The 18,308-nt window shown below is 42.6% G+C and overlaps 1 long non-coding RNA gene and 1 pseudogene across 1 annotated transcript; one reads left to right on the top strand and one right to left on the bottom strand.

Annotated features, from left to right (window-relative positions):
* The first annotated feature begins 1,513 nt into the window (after nucleotides 1-1,513).
* LOC124705772 lies at nucleotides 1,514-5,836 on the top strand (annotated as a pseudogene).
* Nucleotides 5,837-17,110: 11,274 nt separating this feature from the next.
* LOC124650012 lies at nucleotides 17,111-17,561 on the bottom strand. The gene is made up of 3 exons (XR_006986853.1): nucleotides 17,488-17,561; nucleotides 17,281-17,309; nucleotides 17,111-17,189 (listed from the first exon to the last, which is right to left on the bottom strand). It is a non-coding gene; the product is annotated as an uncharacterized LOC124650012 (long non-coding RNA).
* Nucleotides 17,562-18,308: the final 747 nt, after the last annotated feature.

The raw sequence follows: 18,308 nt of genomic DNA, 5'->3' as shown, positions 1-18,308 counted from the left end.
TGTATGAATCAATTTTATATTCTTGTAATCTTATTTTGTTCAACAATGTTTTTTAATATTTATTTTTTAACCTTTGTTTTCCTCACTTTTTTCATATCATGATAATGTGTACTCTGTCGATATTGGTACACACCGATTTGAAGGATGACGAACCGAGTTAGTGTTATTTTTTCCTCACTTTTTTCATATCATGTTAATGTGTACTCCGTCGATGTTGGTACACACCGATTTGAAGGATGACGAGTGTTAGATAAATTCACACTTTATCACTACGCCACTTGTCATCTAACTCGGCGCCTCACCATGCCATTGATAACTTACTTTGCGCTCCTTCGCGTTGCATATTCTTTCTGTTCCGGTGCAACGCACGGACACGTTTCCTAGTTTAATAGTAAAGATACCACCCAAAGTTTTGCACTTAGAAAACTGGCATTGAAAGTTTGGTCCGTTATTGACTTGTACCACTACCGTCATCTGGACGTGAACTCACGAATCGATCAGCCCCGTGCTCAGCTCGACTCAAACGCAACCAACACATTGAACAGGCCCAACCCAGCCTAGACCGAACGAGCCCAGACCGAACCAGCGCCAGCGACGGAGACCTCCTGGCGGCGCGCGTCCCCGCGGCGGACCTCTCGGCCGGCGGCGCGTCCCCTCGGCGGGCGCGGCTCCTTCTCCCAGCGCTCCACCATGGTACGCATCCTCGTCGACCCCCTTCTCCTCTTGTTGCTACTCCTTGCCGTGCTCTCATAAAGGGCTAACCCTAGCTTTGGGGATTCTATAGTGCTAAGACGCAGGAATGTCAATCTGGGCAGGGATGGATGGTGTTGGAGTTCCAGAAGGGTAATCTCACCTGAATCTCTCAAGATTCTTTCAATTTGTACATATTTTGCTTGTATTTGTGTGTGGCACATGTTGAGTGAAGGGAATAGATGAGCTCCTTATGAATCTGGACAATTTGCTGCAGCAACTGCCATTGACGGACACAACATATGATTTCCTTTCTGAGATGATTGAGTAGATGAATTAGATATCTAAGTACTTTGCCGTGAACTGTGGTCTTTTGTGTGAACAGTCCGTAGAAGTATGGCTGTTGAAACTTCTGCTCTGTCATTTCAAACTCGTTGAGATGGTTGTTATATCCTACTAAAATCTAGTGTCATATGCACTTATATATCTTGATATAGTGTTATTGATCTGTTGCTGAATTGTTGTTGTAAATTGGGCTGAAATGCAGCTGTTATGCTGCTCGATTTTTGATTGAATAGTTGTTCAAATGAAGTCTGGGAGTGTTTTATCTTGAGTTGGTTATGTCCAGGAGCTGAACGTTGTGTTTCCAAACGTTTTCCTGAGCAGGTTCACGTCCAGATGACGGTAGTGGTAGAAATCAGTAACAGAGCAATCTTTCAATGGTATTTTTCTAAGTGCAAAACTTTGGGTGGTATTTTTCTAAAGTTTGGATCTTTTGATGGTATGGATCCAATTTTCCCAAAAAGGTATTAGCGCCGCCGCCGCCGCTGCCACGGCCGCCGCTGATTCTTCTGCCGCAGCCGGTGGCGCTCTCGGTCCAAGACACGAGCGAACCTGGACCTTCTTCAGCACCAGCGCTCCCTCCCCACATCCGTCGGAATCGAGCTCGTCTGGCGGCTTGCATTCCCGGGGAGAAGTGAAACCCCACACTCCCCAAATCCATCGCCAAGCCATCGGTGCCTCAGATGGAGCCCTTCCGGCCACCTCCGCTTCCTCCAGCGCCCGCGAATCCCTTCTCTGCCCCGCCGCCGCCGCCGCTGCATCAGCAGGCTGAGTCTGCCCCGCCGCCGCCGCATCAGCAGGCTGGGTCAGCTCCGCCACCGGCAACGCTCCTCGTGCGGCACGTCCCAGAGGCGATCACGCAGGAGATGCTCTCGAGGCTCTTCTCCCACTACGGCGCCACAGCTGTTCGTCCCTGCACTGGAAAGTATTCACCTTCTCCTTGTTACCTGTTTTGTGACTGCTTTCTTTGGTCTTCTACTACTACTACTACTACATGTTAACTGATTTTGGTAACTTGTGACGTATAGCGAGCGAGCAGTGTTCCTCTTTTCTTTACTAACATCAAATAATAGTTACATCGTCCACTATAGTTTGCTCAAAATAATTTATTTTTTAACCGAAACTATTTTGCTGCAACAGGTTGAGGAACTGTGCATTTGTGGATTTCAGGGATGAGATGGCGGCCAACCAGGCTCAGTCTCTCTTGAACAGGTTCCTTTCCTCAAGTACATGCTCTGCTTGATCATTCATACATTTTCTGTTACAACTAGTTGCACAAAATGAGCTGTTTTCTTCATCTTAGTCTTGTGAATCGATCCTCTGAGTTCTGTCCTATGTTTTGTTTGCTAAGAGCTGGTTTTGGAAGGTTGAGGTTCCTTGGGAAAGTACTGGTAGTCGAGAGAGCAAACCAGCCAAATTCTAAGAATGCAAATGAGAAGCACCAGGAGCAATTAGCTCAGGGGATGCCTCAAGTGCCAGTATGAATTCCCAGAACCAGAAGAACTCTACATCAACTTCTGAACCTATCGCTTCTAGGCTTGGTGTGGACTATCCATTTCCTCCTCATCTTGAGTATGTTACGGTTATCATCGCTGTTTCACTCCATCATCTTCATTTTACTAGGAACACTTAAGTAATTCTACAATTCTAATTGGCATATTGTCTTATCAGATATGAGTACATTGTTGTCTGCAAATGATCATTTAGTGACTGAAGATACAAGTTGCTATATTCACTTCACGAATTAAGAATTCAATAACCTAAGCTCACCTTTGTATCTGTTACATAGTAATCCCTCTGGTGTAGAACCACACGCCCACATATTCAAAGATTCAGTTAGACCAATATTATGCGGGTTATGTGACGAAGAGTAATATCATCTGATTCCTATTCAAAAGCATTGATATCTCTTTTCTGTCACGTAACCTTATTTTCATTGTCTAATTGTTGGTCAAATTGCCTTACATAAGAAACAGAGGGAGTACAATAGTACATCATACCACTAATAAAGTTGTCCCTTTTCTTGTTACATCAAAATGCACGTCTTTATGAGGAGTAATTCTATTTACTGATATTGGAATGCTTATTCTAAATGCCAGTGAATTTTCAACGCGAAGTGTTTGCGGCGAATTTGCTTAAATTGTCCAACTGGAAGTAACGAAATCGATCTAGCAAACAATTTCCAAACTTTGTAGTTTTGTAGACTGAGAGTACATGCAACTCATACCTCTGAGACTCCGTAGTTCTGCAACATGTCATAGTTTTTTAACGAGGTCAACCGATTCTTCGATGCAGAACTATCTGTTATCCATGTGGCAGTCATAATCCAGCATCTTACTTGAAAACTGAGATTTATCAGAGTTGCTCTTTATTTATTTTTAGGTATGCGTATCCACCACCAGATGGAAACATATTGACAAACATTGTCAACTCTTTGATTGCTGTTCCCCGATTTTACACTCAGGTTTATTAGAATTTCAACCCCGTGAACTTCTTTTGGAACTTGCAAGGCATAATTTTGTGCATTCAGCATGAGCAGATGTATTTAGATTGATGTTTCCTTAACAGGTGTTGCATTTGATGAACAAGATGAACCTTCCAGCCCCATTCCGGATGGCATTGCCTACTCCACCTCTACCGTCAGAAGTGCCTGCTCCTCCTCCTCCACCACCACAACCTTCTACGGCAGAGAAACTTCATTTGGCTGATTTGTCTAGTGATGAGTCTGAGATGGAATCTTCTGATGTACGTACTTGCTATCCTATGTCTGTACTTTTCAATTTGTAATATCATCATTGCCTAAAAAAATGCGCACCTTGTTTATTGCAGGAAGATGTTGATAGGAAAATCAAACGCGCAAAGCATGAAGCTATTGTTGGTCCTGCAGTTGATAAAAGTATCGCTCATGAAGCAGTCGGGGTGAAACCAGCTGCATTAGTTTCTAATGAGCTTCAAGTAATAAAGAAGAAGAACCCAGTGATGCAGGTGAACTGGTGAAGCATGTTTTCCCAGACCATAACAGCCGAATTTCTTTTTCATCCTGTAATGAAATGGTTCTGTGCAGATAAAAATCACCCCCAGGCCTGCTTCTAAGGAACTTGCTGATCAACGCACTATTGACAAGGAATTGGCCTCAAGAGATGAGCAACTTGAACAAAAACATTTTGCCATGCCTCAGGAAATAGAGAAGGAGAAATTACCAACCGAAGAGATTTTGTCCCTTCCCATGTTCAAGGTAGATTTTTATTTGTATTATTATGTTGTTTGCACAAACATTGTGTGGACATTTGGTCAGCCTGAATGTCGTCAGGTTTTGGTGATATTATCTTGCAACGTCAAGATAGTTATCATCATCTGCTGTTCACTTCATGTTGTACTCTTATCTTGATGATGAGATTGTAATAACTGGAAGAACGGTTGTTCCTGTTAGCAGATTTTAAAGTTAGTATCATAAGCTGGTGTTGTTAGTTAGGCAACGGGTCTATAATACAATGATCACATACCCCGCATGTTCTTTTTTCTCTTGCTATTCAATAAAATAGACATCAATTATCAGCCTATTTTCTCAGGTCAGAGTTGCAAAGTTACCGTATCAAAAAACAATCTAATTATGTTTTGGTGCCTCACCACCACACCCTTGTGTCTGTTTTGCAGAATTACACTCCAGGGAATCCTGCCAGTGTATTGTATATCAAGAACTTGGCAAAGGATGTTGTTCATGATGACTTCTACTATGTCTTTGGTATGACTGGGGAGACTATATATTGTGTTTCTTGAAATGTTTGTATGGGAATTCTGCACATCTTAGTGCTTTCTTAATTTCTCGGTTTGCCTTGAACTGCTCTTTGCAGGATCTGTGTTCGAAAGCATGGATGCTGCAAGATCTGGTTTAATTATCAAGTTAATGCAGGTTAGATGTGTATATATCTTTTGCTTCTGTATGGTTGTAATAAAAAAAGGAATCTGTTCATAAAATGTAATTCCAAATGGCGCTCCTTGCTCCGCATCTATTTTTCAGTATGGAAATTATTGGAGAAGCTTATGCTTGCTTTGGACCATATAACAAAAAGTTCCACCACCATGTTGCTTCGTTTAGCTACTGCATTGTTCAGTTTCTGAAATATTCTGATATTGCTCCAGGAAGGACGAATGAGGGGCCAAGCTTTTGTGACATTTCCATCTGTTGAACTTGCTCAACATGCACTGGTTAGTGACTATCAACTTTCTTCATTAGCTTGTAATATTGTACGGTATAGAAAAATTGGTGAATGATATCAGTTGTCAAGAAAAAAGTTCCATCTGCCTTACATGTGTAGTTTTTTATTTCTACCCTATCATTTCTTTATTCAGTTATTGAGTGTCAGGGGTGCTAAAGAATTGTTCCCTTTCTTATTTTGCAGAGTTTGGCACATGGTTATGCATTCAAAGGCAAGCCCATGATCATTCAGTTTGGTAGAAACCCTGCTGCTAGCAAAGCTTCCTAGGAGTTCTGATGCACTGTAGACTTTGTTAGGCTTGTCAACCAAAATTGTGGGTATTTTGTGCAGGTATCGTGGATATTACAGTTGTTGTTGTCGATTTTAAGTGCAAGGTATTGCAACAGCATTGGTTAGTTCTGTCGGCTGTGTTGTTCCACGGACATACATGCTTGCAATGGTTCTGAAATATGTTTGGCTCGAAGCCAATGGGCACCATACAGAGGAAACGGCAGTCAATAGTTTATCAATTATTCCCGGCTTTGCTGGATGTTATCCCAAGTTTTTATCAGAATCATACGACGTGTAACGATTATCGTACCAGATTAGTAGTACCTGTGCTGACCAGCTCACACATGGCTTTGTTAATGTCCATTTGAGGGAGGGCAGTAGTCATTACAACTTAAGTCCTTAAGTTCAAAGTGCACTTTGAGTCGTTCCAGTTGAACAAGCCTGCCTTCGTACTCATCGAGTCAATGCTATATTCACTTGTAATCTACCCAACTTGGTGCATATTGCCATATTCGGCTTCTTTCCCACTCGGCTGCATCGTGCAATGCTCACAACCCCATCAATGTTTCGTGACCACCTTAACACCTGCATCCTTTTGATTATTTCTTTTCAAAAAAAACTGTGTTTTCTCGTCTCTTTTTCACTGAAATGTCTTTTATGCAGTGATAGCCGTGAAGGATGAATGGGATTCTAAACGCTTCTCAAAATGCTTCGAGCGGATTTGGATGTCCAAAGCAGTGGACATGGGATATTGATGGCACATCAGTTCAAAATATAAATAATTCGATGCCCCGTTTCATGTGAAAAAATAGTCCATGGCGTGTTTACATTTTCCAACTAGATGTCAGGGGCGTCACGCGCCTCATAATCGACAATTTCTGTATATTAATGTATATCTATCAAATCACTGAAGCACACGAGAACTCCCTGCTTCCAATCAAACCCCAAAATACTAAGCAACAATTCCTTTTTACTCGGACCTATAATATAGTAACATATCATTTCTCGTCATGTTCCATAAGCATTGTACTTCCTCCGTCTCACGAAATTTGTCTTAACTTTGTCTGAATTTGGATATATTACTTTCACGGAGCGGAGGAACTACTATATTCTAATATAGAGAGAAACTTCAACGCATACATAAATCATTCGTGACACTTGGTTGAAATAAAAATAAACTTAAACTTAAAATTTAATATAGTACAAAATTTCATTTATCAGGAAAGTCAACCTTTTATCCTAAACTCCTAAAACTTCTATTTGGTCCAAAACAAACCCTAGGCTCTCGGAAATGTTCATATCTATCTAACTAGAAAAAAAACGCATACATGGACAATGAGTGGCACAAGAAATCGGTAAAGCAAACCAAACTGGAACTAAATCTTGATCGGTGATTCTACTTGGTCAAATTACATACTCCTCTTGTCAAAATATCGATGAGAGCGCCAAATTCCCAAACCTTGTAACACAAGTGCCCATGCTGTCTCAGTTTTGGCACCGCTAGCTAGTCCGCCACCTCGTCCTGCCTATGCACTCTCGACCTCGAGCTCCTTTGTCTAATTCGCCACCCCATCTTGCTCGCATGTCCCATTGACTTCACGCTTGCCAATGATTCATTGTCGCATTCATCAGAGGAATCACATGGTGTAACACCCCAAAATTTCAAAACAAATAAAAATCAAATTCCTTTATTCCAAATTTGTGAGCCAACAAAAACTTGGTTTGATTTTAAATTGTGTGCATAGTGTTCATGCATGAATGTTGTGATGTTGCCATGATGTTTGTTTGAAGTATTTGACAATGTTTCTAAACCCTAACCATGCCTTTTTGGATCCAAGAGAAACAAAGAAAAAGGAAATAAAATAAAAATAGAATCATATATGATCCTATGGCCATATTTGCAACTATTAGCCTATGTCATATTTACTTTACTTAAATGGTTTGAAAACATTAATAAACTCAACATAATACTCAATGAACCCAAAATAATACCATTTAGTCAAAGAAAAGCAAAACAAATAAAATGAAAAATCCTTGCACATGTGATAATGGTCACTTTTGACAATTTTTTCAGGATGCCTACTTTGAACCCCTGTGGTTAATCTTTTCTAAACTAAACTTCCCCATCTCTTTACCCATCATCCAAGAACACATCAAGGTGATCATCTTGGAGTTTGCCAACCTTGATGATTCATTTTCAATTGCTTATAATAAGCATCCAAAGTAGCAACATTGAAATAGAATTAAGGTCATCCTAAATTTGAATTTCACCAAATCAACTTCATTTTGCAACAATGCCACCAAGGTATATCAAACAATATTACAGTAACACCCATAAAATATTTTGGCAAAATTCAATTTAAAAGTTCTTGCGGCCATTGTGTCGAACACTTGGTGTGCATGATTCAGATATGAGCATACACCCTAAAAACCAGTGGGTTTAAGCCTAAACCATCACTCCCATTGTCAACATCAGCTCCCTCTACACCCCTCTGGACAATGCCATGCTTTTGCTCCACTGTTTCCTTGATGATCATGACCAGGACATGGTCATGTCACTCACCATGTCAACCACCATGCCACCCCTCCTTTTCTCTCTACCCTGGCTCACCTCATCATGTCCTCGAGGTTGACCTTCCTCCACTGAGCATGCTGGTACCAGCCGACCAAGGAGAGCCTTGCACTGGCCAACACAGGACATGCCCATGTCACCCAGTGACGCCAGAGCGTGCACGGCCGTGTCCACGGGCACGCCAGAGCACGTCGTCGCCCCGTCGCCTCCGTCCTCGTCTTGACCTCAGCTTCTACCCACGCAATCACCAGGACACCAGCTACCTCCCAGACATGGACGTTTGGCCTAGAGCGTCCTGTAGCCGTTGTCATCGTCGACGACCTCCGTCGGACCCGTGACGGACACCGACGTCGCCCGAGCCATCCCGTCCACCTCCTGCTGCGCAATGACGCACACAAGGACCGCCAGGCCACGCTGCACCGTCCTAGCTCCTCTCCCATGCCTCTCCGCCGTTGTAGCACCGTCGACACCGACGATCTGCTCGTGCCGCGCTGCCCCTCTGGCTCGCTATAAAAGGAGCACTCCCTTGCTCGATTTCTTCACACCATTCTCTTTTCCTCCTCTCACTGAGCCTCCTCGAGCACTGCCCCCTTCCAATTTCATCACCACCATCCCAATTGCTGGCCGGAGAACCGCCGGAGCCGTCGCAGAAGGAGCCGACGATTGGAGCCACCCCAGGAGCTTATGCCGGTACCAGGAGCCTCGCCGTCATCGACAACGCCGATCTACCTCATCGCCGACGCTCGCCGGACCTCCGGTGAGCCTCCGACCCCTAGGTTCGCCGCCAGTAGGGTTTGAGCTCGCCGTCGACGACGACGATCCTCAGCCGTTAGATCGTGTTCTAATCCTACGGCCCTCCTCGCGCGTACTGTTTCGGTGTTTTAATAGACACTGACAAGAGGGACCCTGAAAGGACACGGATGTCGCCTAGAGGGGGGGTGAATAGGCGGTTTAAAACTTTTACGAGATGGGCTTAACAAATGCGGAATAAAACTAGCGTTTACTTTGTCAAGCCCAAAGCCTATATACTATGGTTCACCTATGTGCACCAACAACTTATTCTAAGCAAAGGTTCACCTATGTGCACCAACAACTTAAGCTAAGCAATACAAGCAAGTATGTGATAGCAAGATATATATAACTTCAAGCACGGTGGCTATCACAAGGTAAAGTGCATAAGTAAAGAGCTCGGGTATAGAGATAACCGAGGCACGCGGGAGACGATGATTTATCCCGGAGTTCACACTCTTGCGAGTGCTAATCTCCGGTGGAGAGGTGCGGTTGCTTAGTGCTCCCGAACGCCACAAGAGGCTCACCTTGAGGTGTGGTTGCTCGATGCACACCAACGCCACAAAGGCCTCACCCCAAGATGCGGTACTCACACCACACACCGAACGCCACGAAGGCGCCTCACCTAAATCTCCGGTGACCCTCGCCACAAAGGCCTAGGTCACGGTTCCACTAAGGGATTTCCTTCGAGGCGGAAACCGGGCCTTACACAAAGATTGGGGCACACATCCACAACTTAATTGGAGGCTCCCAACAAACCGCCACAAAGGCCTAGAATCCGTCTAGGGTTCCAAGAACCCAAGAGTAACAACCTTCTTGCTTTCACCACCACGAATCACCGTGGAGAACTCAAACCGATGCACCAAATGCAATGGCAAGAACACCACAAAGATGCTCAAGTCCTTCTCTCTCAAATTCCAACAAAGCTACAAAAGCTATTGGGGGAATAAGAGAGGAAGAACAAAGAGGAGAACACAAAATTCTCCAAGATCTAGATCCCAAAGATTCACTCACAAAGAGATAATTTGGTTTGGACAAAGTGTGGATCTAGATCTCCTCTCTCTTTTCCCTCAAAATGGGGCAAGAATCATGGAGGGATAGAGAGATAGGGCAAGCTTCTCAAGAACAACAATGGAGGAGAGAGAGAGTGGAAGAAGCAACAGCCCAAGGAGGAAGAAGGGGGTATTTATACCCCTCAATAAAATCGAGTCGTTGCAGACTATCGAGGGCCGGATAATCCGGCCTAAGTTGGGGCCGGATAATCCGCCCCCCGGATAATCCGGCCTCAGGGACAAAACCTGGTCAAAATCCGGCCAAAAATCCGGCCCCTATACTGAGCAGCAATTCCCCAGGTCCTTAGCCGATTTCGAGGGGGCCGGATATTTCCGAAATATCCGGCCCGGATATTTCTGAAATACCCGGCCCAAGTAAACTGCAGAAACACCAAAACTAAAACGGGCATAACTTTAGCATCCGGACTCCGATTTTGATGATCTTGGGCTTGTTTTGAAGCTAGGAACAAGCTCTACAAGATCATGCAGGAAACCATCATAATCCAGCAAGGGAGGATAGAAACAAATGATGAAAGGTTTGACCTAACCCAAAAAGACATACTGGTAAAACCTCCAATCTCGAAAATGCAACAAGTTGCCCGTGCAAAAACCATTCTTGATGAACTAGAGCTTGTCATGAGAATAAGCACAAGCTCTAAATCATCACATGGATAAGATCCAAATGACAACCAAGAAAGATGATGAACCAAACTCGAAAACGCAACAAGTGATCTATGCGAAATCCGTTTTCGATGAACTAGAGCTTGTCATGAGAATAAGCACAAGCTCTAAAACATCACATGGATAAGGTCCAAATGACAACCAAGAAAGATGATGCAAGGATGCAAAGGTTTGAGCTCTCTCCGAACGATACGATCGAGTTACTCACTCGAGAGCCCTCTTGATAGTACGACAACTAAACTATAAACCGGTCTCCAACTACACTATGAGACCGGTGAGAAAGAAACCCTATCAAGAGCAAACCTTATACTTGTGCATTCCACTTGAGCTTGATGACGACGATCTTGACCTTAACAAGATGGAACACATTTCTTGCTTGTGCTTGCTTGACGAAGTCTTGTAGATTGCTCCCCCATAAACCACCATGGGAGAGCTTCTTCTTCGGTGCATCTTCGCATATCCATGATCACCATATGGATGGCAAGACTCAAGCAAAGGATCTCTTCGAGATGGCTCATCTTGAACTTGCACATCATTTCTCCATGGCAAGCTTCAAGCTTATGAACTCTTCGAGTTGGCTCATCTTGAACTTGCACTACATTTCTTCATTCTTCATCATGTTGATGTCTTGAAGTAACTTGAGGGCTCACTACATCTTCATCTTCAAGACATACTTGAAACTTTATATCCTTCATCAATTTCTTCTTATTGCAACCTTGAAGCCAACATATGGTTCAAGAATTGCCTATGGACAACTCCTACAAATATAACTCAATGCAAACATTAGTCCATAGGGATTATCATTAATTACCAAAACCACACATGGGGGCTCCATGCACTTTCAATCTCCCCCATTTTGGTAATTGATGACAATCTCTTTGAGAGGGTTTATATAAGGAATTTAAGTAACAAATAAGTTGAATATATAGAGCAAACTCCCCCATAATATATGCATGTGTGAATGATCTTGACTTTCATTGCATATATTGGCATTCAAAGCCTAGTGGAGTTTCCTCTAAATATTCAACTATGCAAAGCAACAAGATGCAATGCAATAAAGGCACATGCTTAAGCACAAAGCAAAGACATAACCAAATTCCCTTAAACCCTCCAAACTTCTCCCCCATTGGCACCAATTGCCGAAATGGGTGAAAAATTTAGAAGGCCAATATAGTGAGAGTTCCTCCATAGCGTGTGCATTTCTCATAATTTGAGTGGAATCAAATGCACATATCCAATGACGAATATTCGGAAGGAATCACACTATAGATTTCTCCTATAAATGTTGCAAGACTACCCAGCCATCTAGGGGGTCTGAGAGGGGCAAATGCATTTCGTTCGTTCGTTTGGCAATGCACAGTAAATTTCAGATCCCACTTTCTATCTCAGCCGTCGGATGTAGTAAAAATTTTCTCACTCGTTCATCTTCTGAAAGAGTCCATGACGCGTAGGACCGGCTACGTGCGGGGCCCGGCGATGAGAGGGAGGCACGCCCGCTCACTCGGTCGCCTTCGTTCTCCTCTTAACTGTGAAACCCTAGATCGCTCCCTCCACGCTACCCAATCCCCGACCCTCTTTCCTCCCCCAATCCTCGTCTCTTCTCCTCCTCCCCAATGGCGACGCCGCGCTACCTCTTTTCCTCCTCCCCAGTGGCTTCCTCTCCCTCCAACCCGTGCAGAAGAGGCCGGGGACGGAGGCTGTCGGGCCAGGAGCTGGAAGCGTGCCTTCCCTCATCCTCCAATCCTCTCGCCTCGTCCCGTTTACCCGCTACCGATGACGGATGGATGCGCTCGCGCCCCCTGGCGAGGCCGCGGTGACAGGCCGGAGGAGGCGCGGCGGCGCAGAGGGTCGCGGTGGCGGGCCAGAGGAGGCGTGGCGGCGCGCAGGGACGGCCAGATCGTGGTGGCCGGCGGATTTCGAGCGCAGGCGACGGCGACCTTGAGCGGTGGGTTCAATCCCACCTCGCGATTGCCGGCGTCCTTACAGGTTTGCAGCGGTAGTCGACCCCAATCCCCGCTCCTCTCCTGCTCCTCTATTTCTCCCCAATTGGCCCCTCCTTTAACCTCTTTCCCGCTCCAGCGCCACACGAGACAGTGCAGAGGAGGCGGGTGACGACGGTGGTCGAAGCCGCTGGGATGGAGACGGGTGGAGGTGGTGCTGCAGCAACGCAAAGGGGGCGGCCGCGAACATGGGAAATCGCCGACGAACGCGGACTACAGCAAGGGTCCCATGGCGGCAGCAGGTGGGCGGGCTTGGCGAGCGGTAGGAGTGGAAGAATGTCTGGAGGAGCGGTTGCAGCAGGAAAGACATCCCCACGCACACCTGTGTAATCTCCTCATTGTGGTTATATTTTGCTTCTAGGGTTTATGTCAAGGAGATTACTCCCTTGATTAATTTTGTTTTATATATCTTCTAGGATTTAGGGTTTGTTTCCCTCTCTTTTGTTGTACACCGTTTCCAGCTAATGGAGTGCTTGATTCTCTGTCAAAGATCTCCTCACAGTGCTTGATGAATTGCCTGCAGGAAGCAGGGTCCAGGGATGTGCGATTTTGCAGCTGAGAAGGAGCTGGTGGGGGGTGGGCGTGAAGTTTACATGGATAGAAACATGGTCAAAATCCCCAGGTTAATTACCTCTTATCTTCTTTTAGGTGGAAAAGTTTGGACTGAGGTCTGTTTCTTGACAGATGGGACGGACATGGTGGCGCACCACCTCTCCCCTGAGACGGAGTATGTTTAATGCGACAGTTAATGTAGATGGTCAATCTTTCCTTTGACGAGCAGTCGCCAACAATCATGTAGGTGAGACCATTCATGTGCATTGCCTTCCCTTTTCCTTTCTTTGGTACTTTCTTCCCTTGATTCAGTATGTTGGTTCACACATAAAAGTAGAATATACAAAATCAGTGATGCTTGCTATGACAGTTTAGCATGTCAAGAGCCAAGCTATCTAATATATGGATGCTGTACATCTGAACTTAATAATTCAGATGGCTAAGTATGCAGATAAAAAAATGTTTCTCCTACATAATTTACTTTATTTTTCCTATGCCAGTTAATTATATTGTCAGCTTTTTGGTCATAATTTCCAGCCACATAGTCATACTATAGTTTACACTTTCACTCCCCTTCGGATGCTAATTCAACCCCGACCATCGCTTAACGGTTTGATGATGGTGTGAACATGTAGACATAACAACATAGCGTTGTATAAATCGTTATAGCCTCATTCTAATATTCCATTGTCTCTATTTTAGATATTGGTGAATCATCCATGATTATTAAAATAAATAGTACACCTGGATATGGATGCTATTTGGATGCCAAGTGACATGGTTTGAATGGGGCAATATAGGTGCATGGTATCATGAAGAGGCCATGCTTTTGTGTGGGGTAAGATTTGAGTTGATCATGGCTGTTGAATATTCATTTTAATTGCACTTGATGGGTCTGCAATTTTTAGTTGCAGAGAAGTGCCGTAGTTGACAAACCAGGTGTTTTTGGTGCTTGACTACTCACAGTAACATCTGAGGTAAAAGTTCCTGTTTTTTAACTGAATATCCAATAGTAATTTGAAACATACATTCCTCTAGAAACGATTTGTAAGGTATTACAAAGACTGTGTTGATAAATATATTCTTGCTTGATCTGGTCCAGGTCGCTGTTTTGTGCGGCGGCGGAGTGACAAGGGACATGAAGGTAGCAAGAAAGACTTGTGCTTGCTTTTAGTCGTTTTCCGTTTCATATTAAATCTTAATTTACACCGGCAGGCTTCATCTGATCTCTAGACTTCTTTACTTTGTTTTCATGTAGGTAGGATTTTGTTGCCATTATGCAGATGCGCACTGTCTTCTGAAACTGATTAATCTAGACACCTTGGTGCTGGAGCTTTTGTGATGAATGACAAATGAGGTACCAAATGAATATAAAAGCATTGCATAAAGTGTCTAGATAGATATGCTTCAATTTAGATTGTTTTATTCTTATGATTTTCTCTATGAACTTTTCCTCTTTGTACAGGTTTTGATCGTTTGATCATGCTGGTAGTAGGCCATTGCCCCTTCAAGCCAGCAAGATGCTTGTTGTACGTCGATGAATAAGAGTGTCCATCCAAGATACTAAGGTTAGACCTGATTCTTTCTCTGTCAAGGGGCATGTTCTCTTGGTGGGTATATTATTTTTCTCTTGTCTGAAAGTCATGCATAAATATTGATTTTGATTCTGCAGTTTCCGGCCATTTTATATTGTCATCTCGAGGATGTAGAATTAGTGGTTTATTCTATAGAGAACTATTCATCCATGTAGTCTTCTTATCCAGTACAGAAATTCTGGGCACTGGAAATAAAATCTGAGTATGTCATCTTATTCAGTCAACTTGAGGATTTGTAGTCATAGGTGCTTACTTTTGTTGCATACTCAGAATTTTCCTTTTCTTGCTTCAATAGCCTTTACCTTTTTTTTTTGCTTCATGACATAGAATGCCTAAAGGCTTTGTTGAGCGAGTTTGGACAAATTTTAGAAGATTCAAAAGTGGCACTGTTCATGCTCTCAGATCTGTATTTTTGTCATTTTTGCTAATGATAGAATACAAGGTATTTCATATTGAAAATTTTACACACGGATAGAATAAATCATTGACTACACTAGTATTTTTGTTGAAATATTTTGAATCTTTAAATTTGAATTTTCCGAAGTTCTGAAAAGCGAGCTCCATGAAGTTCGTGTGCTAAAACGATACACTCGCGCTGAACTGGTATACACACAAGTACAGACTTGCTTGGGCTCCTGTCCTCTCCTCTCCTAAAATGGTTAATCAAGCATCAAGCAATGTATATTTCTCGCTACACTCAGAAACACTTCCATGGGACTGACCCCTGCGCTAGCATAATTTGAAACCCATACAGGCCACCACTAATGATCTGGAACGGTCCACAACTGATCCTACAGTTACCACAGCTTATCTGTAGCCCGAGCCCAGGCTTTTTCGAAACTGTGGGTGGCTCAATTGCCCATGGTAACATAATACGGTCCACAAGACAGGAAGTAGAACAAATCCAAGAACTGGATATGTGATTGGACTGACCATGAATGGCACTTTGAAAACCAACTTCATAATAGTTAGTTCTGTTATCCCAAGTAAATAAATTAAGTTTGACCAAGTTTGTACGGAAAAAAAAATCTAAATCTACAATAAAAAAATCAATATCAGTAGATACACCATGAAATATGTTTTCATTGTGTATTTATCTGGTATTACAGATGTCGACTACAAATGTGGTCAAACTTTCAAAAAATTGACTTACGACAAGACTTGTATGCCTTATATTTTGGGAAGAAGGGAGTATCACTTAAGATTTGATTAAAAAAATAAATATCAGTAGCATAGGTTTTACTGATGTGTCTTCGGTTTAGAGAATTTTTTCCAAAAGATCATAATTATGTGTCATCCCACCTCATTCCTCCTGTTTTATTAAATGGAATAAAAATTCTATAAGAACATGGGCCATATTGGCAGGAACAGGCAATTCACATGTTAACACCACGCCAGGGACAGCGCCAGGAATTGGTGTTTAAATCAGCTCACGGTTGGACGTTGGAACCCATAGATCACAAAAGACAGACGTTGTGATCAGCAAGTAGAGGTCTTAGTTGGTTTGTTAGTCTAAACAGTCATAACTCTAGAAAATGTGCACTATATGGAGAGGATGGATGTAATCTTTTGTTCTGAAGCAATAAGAAACCTCATTTTCCATCGTATTTCTCCCTTCTCACCCCATTACCCAATTGTGGGCCACTCTCCAGCGTCACGGCATCAAAACATTGTGGTAGGTAGCTGGCCAAGGAGAGGGTGCCGACCTCACATGACAACTGTTACCTCTTTATACTGAAAATATGTAAAATGAATAGACCATGCTATCAAACAAAACTGGAGACATATAACTCTTTCGAAAGTGCTTTTATGGTGCGATACTGAACAGTGATCTAACACTAAAAATGGCAATTGATTAAAATTGAGTAATGAGACAAAAATAAAAATTGAATGGACCAATTGGAAAAGGTAGAGCTTACATCCATTGAACTTCTGGAAGCAGGAAAGTTTACCCCGTAGTCAAAACTCAACTCACTGCCATCACTATGATTGTCATGGTAAGAGCTGTAATCATCATTATCAGTGTCATCATCCAGTCCACTAAAGTGATAATCAATGTGCTGCTTCTCGGCAAGCTGCTTTTACATGAGGTTCTAGAGCTTCTAGATACTTTAACCCTCTCCTGAAAAAACTCAAGCCGAAAGTTCAAAGTGAGATGGTTATAGCATATACAACTGCATAAATCCTTACCAATACTTTCTGTGAAGAAGGGTTAACATACCTGAGCAGCATGATGGCGAGAAGCCTGTGTCAAAATACTTAAGAATTGACCTTGCTTCAATGATTTCAAGCGAAATATGAATAATGCTGCATCCTCTTGGTACTCGAGAAAGGATGCTTGCAGTTGTTTTGGGGAGAATGTTTCAACTTTGGAATGTCTTGATCGTCCTTTCTCTCTATAAGCTGCCCGCAAGGTCTCATACTCCTCTCTGAAGCCAAAATAAAGGTGGCAGTGATCAGAACTTGGGAGACACTGGAGTGATAAGATAGATATGACACAATTCAAGGTAAAGTTTGTACCTTTTCTGATCACATTGGTCTTTCATTTCCTGCAAGGGACAGTGCGTCATGGTCGCATAAATTTAAGTAATACTGAATGCATTTTGTTTATTTTCAGAAATGATGATAACTATAAATATGAACAGTAAATTAACAATAACCTTACAAAATTTGAAAGGTAGGAATTTATTTATGAAGTCGGGAGAACCACAGGTAAAAAGTTCAAACCTCTACAACTTGTAGCTCCTTGAGAAGTGACTCTGATGGGTTTGTGATTGTAGTTATGATATTTGTACGCTAGAAATACAACATGCATATGAGTTGCTTATTGTTGCAAGTATATGAGGGTCTTCTTCTGCTTACAGTGTTTGTGGAAATTTGGTTTCTGTATATGGTATCTTCCTAGCTATCACATATGAATTGGTATATTGCATACTAACGAGAGGTTTGATAATTTTAATGATGTGTTACTCATATTTCTCTATCAGGAGCCCAAGTCATTTCACTATATTACCCTTTGTTTATTAGTTAGTGGTATAGTCTGTCGGCTACCAGGTTAAAGGACATTGCTTAACAACTTTTGGCTTCTAAAATTTATTCAGTTAAGATGCAGATATGTTTCGAATAAGAAGAGAACTCCTAAGTAACACTTCGTACAATATGCAATATTTTTTTTAACACACATAAGGATCGCTACTTATTTTTATACCAAAATCTTTTCTTCAGTTGGCTTCTCTACTTGTTCACTGCGGTTTTGATTGTTATTCCTGCGTGAAACAGTTTGTTAAGTCAATTGTAATTTGCACATTGAGGTTCTCACCTATCAACTGAAAGTATCGTTTGTAACAAATATCTTGAGATCTTGGTGAGCATGGATTTTGTACAATCCGCTTTTTCATCTTCTTTTCTTAGGTGTGTGCTCAATCTGTATGAATTTTGCCTTAATGGTAAAAGTCTATGCTTTTGCTCTTTGTTATTAGTGGTGCACTTTGATATATAGTACAAGTCTGTGTGGTACACTTTTTTGACCTATGTTGATTCAAATCTTG

Source organism: Lolium rigidum, chromosome 4, assembly GCF_022539505.1.
Source record: "Lolium rigidum isolate FL_2022 chromosome 4, APGP_CSIRO_Lrig_0.1, whole genome shotgun sequence".
Classification (NCBI taxonomy): Eukaryota; Viridiplantae; Streptophyta; class Magnoliopsida; order Poales; family Poaceae; genus Lolium; species Lolium rigidum.
Note: the sequence above shows the minus strand (reverse complement) of the source record. Positions and strands in the feature narration are given on the sequence as shown.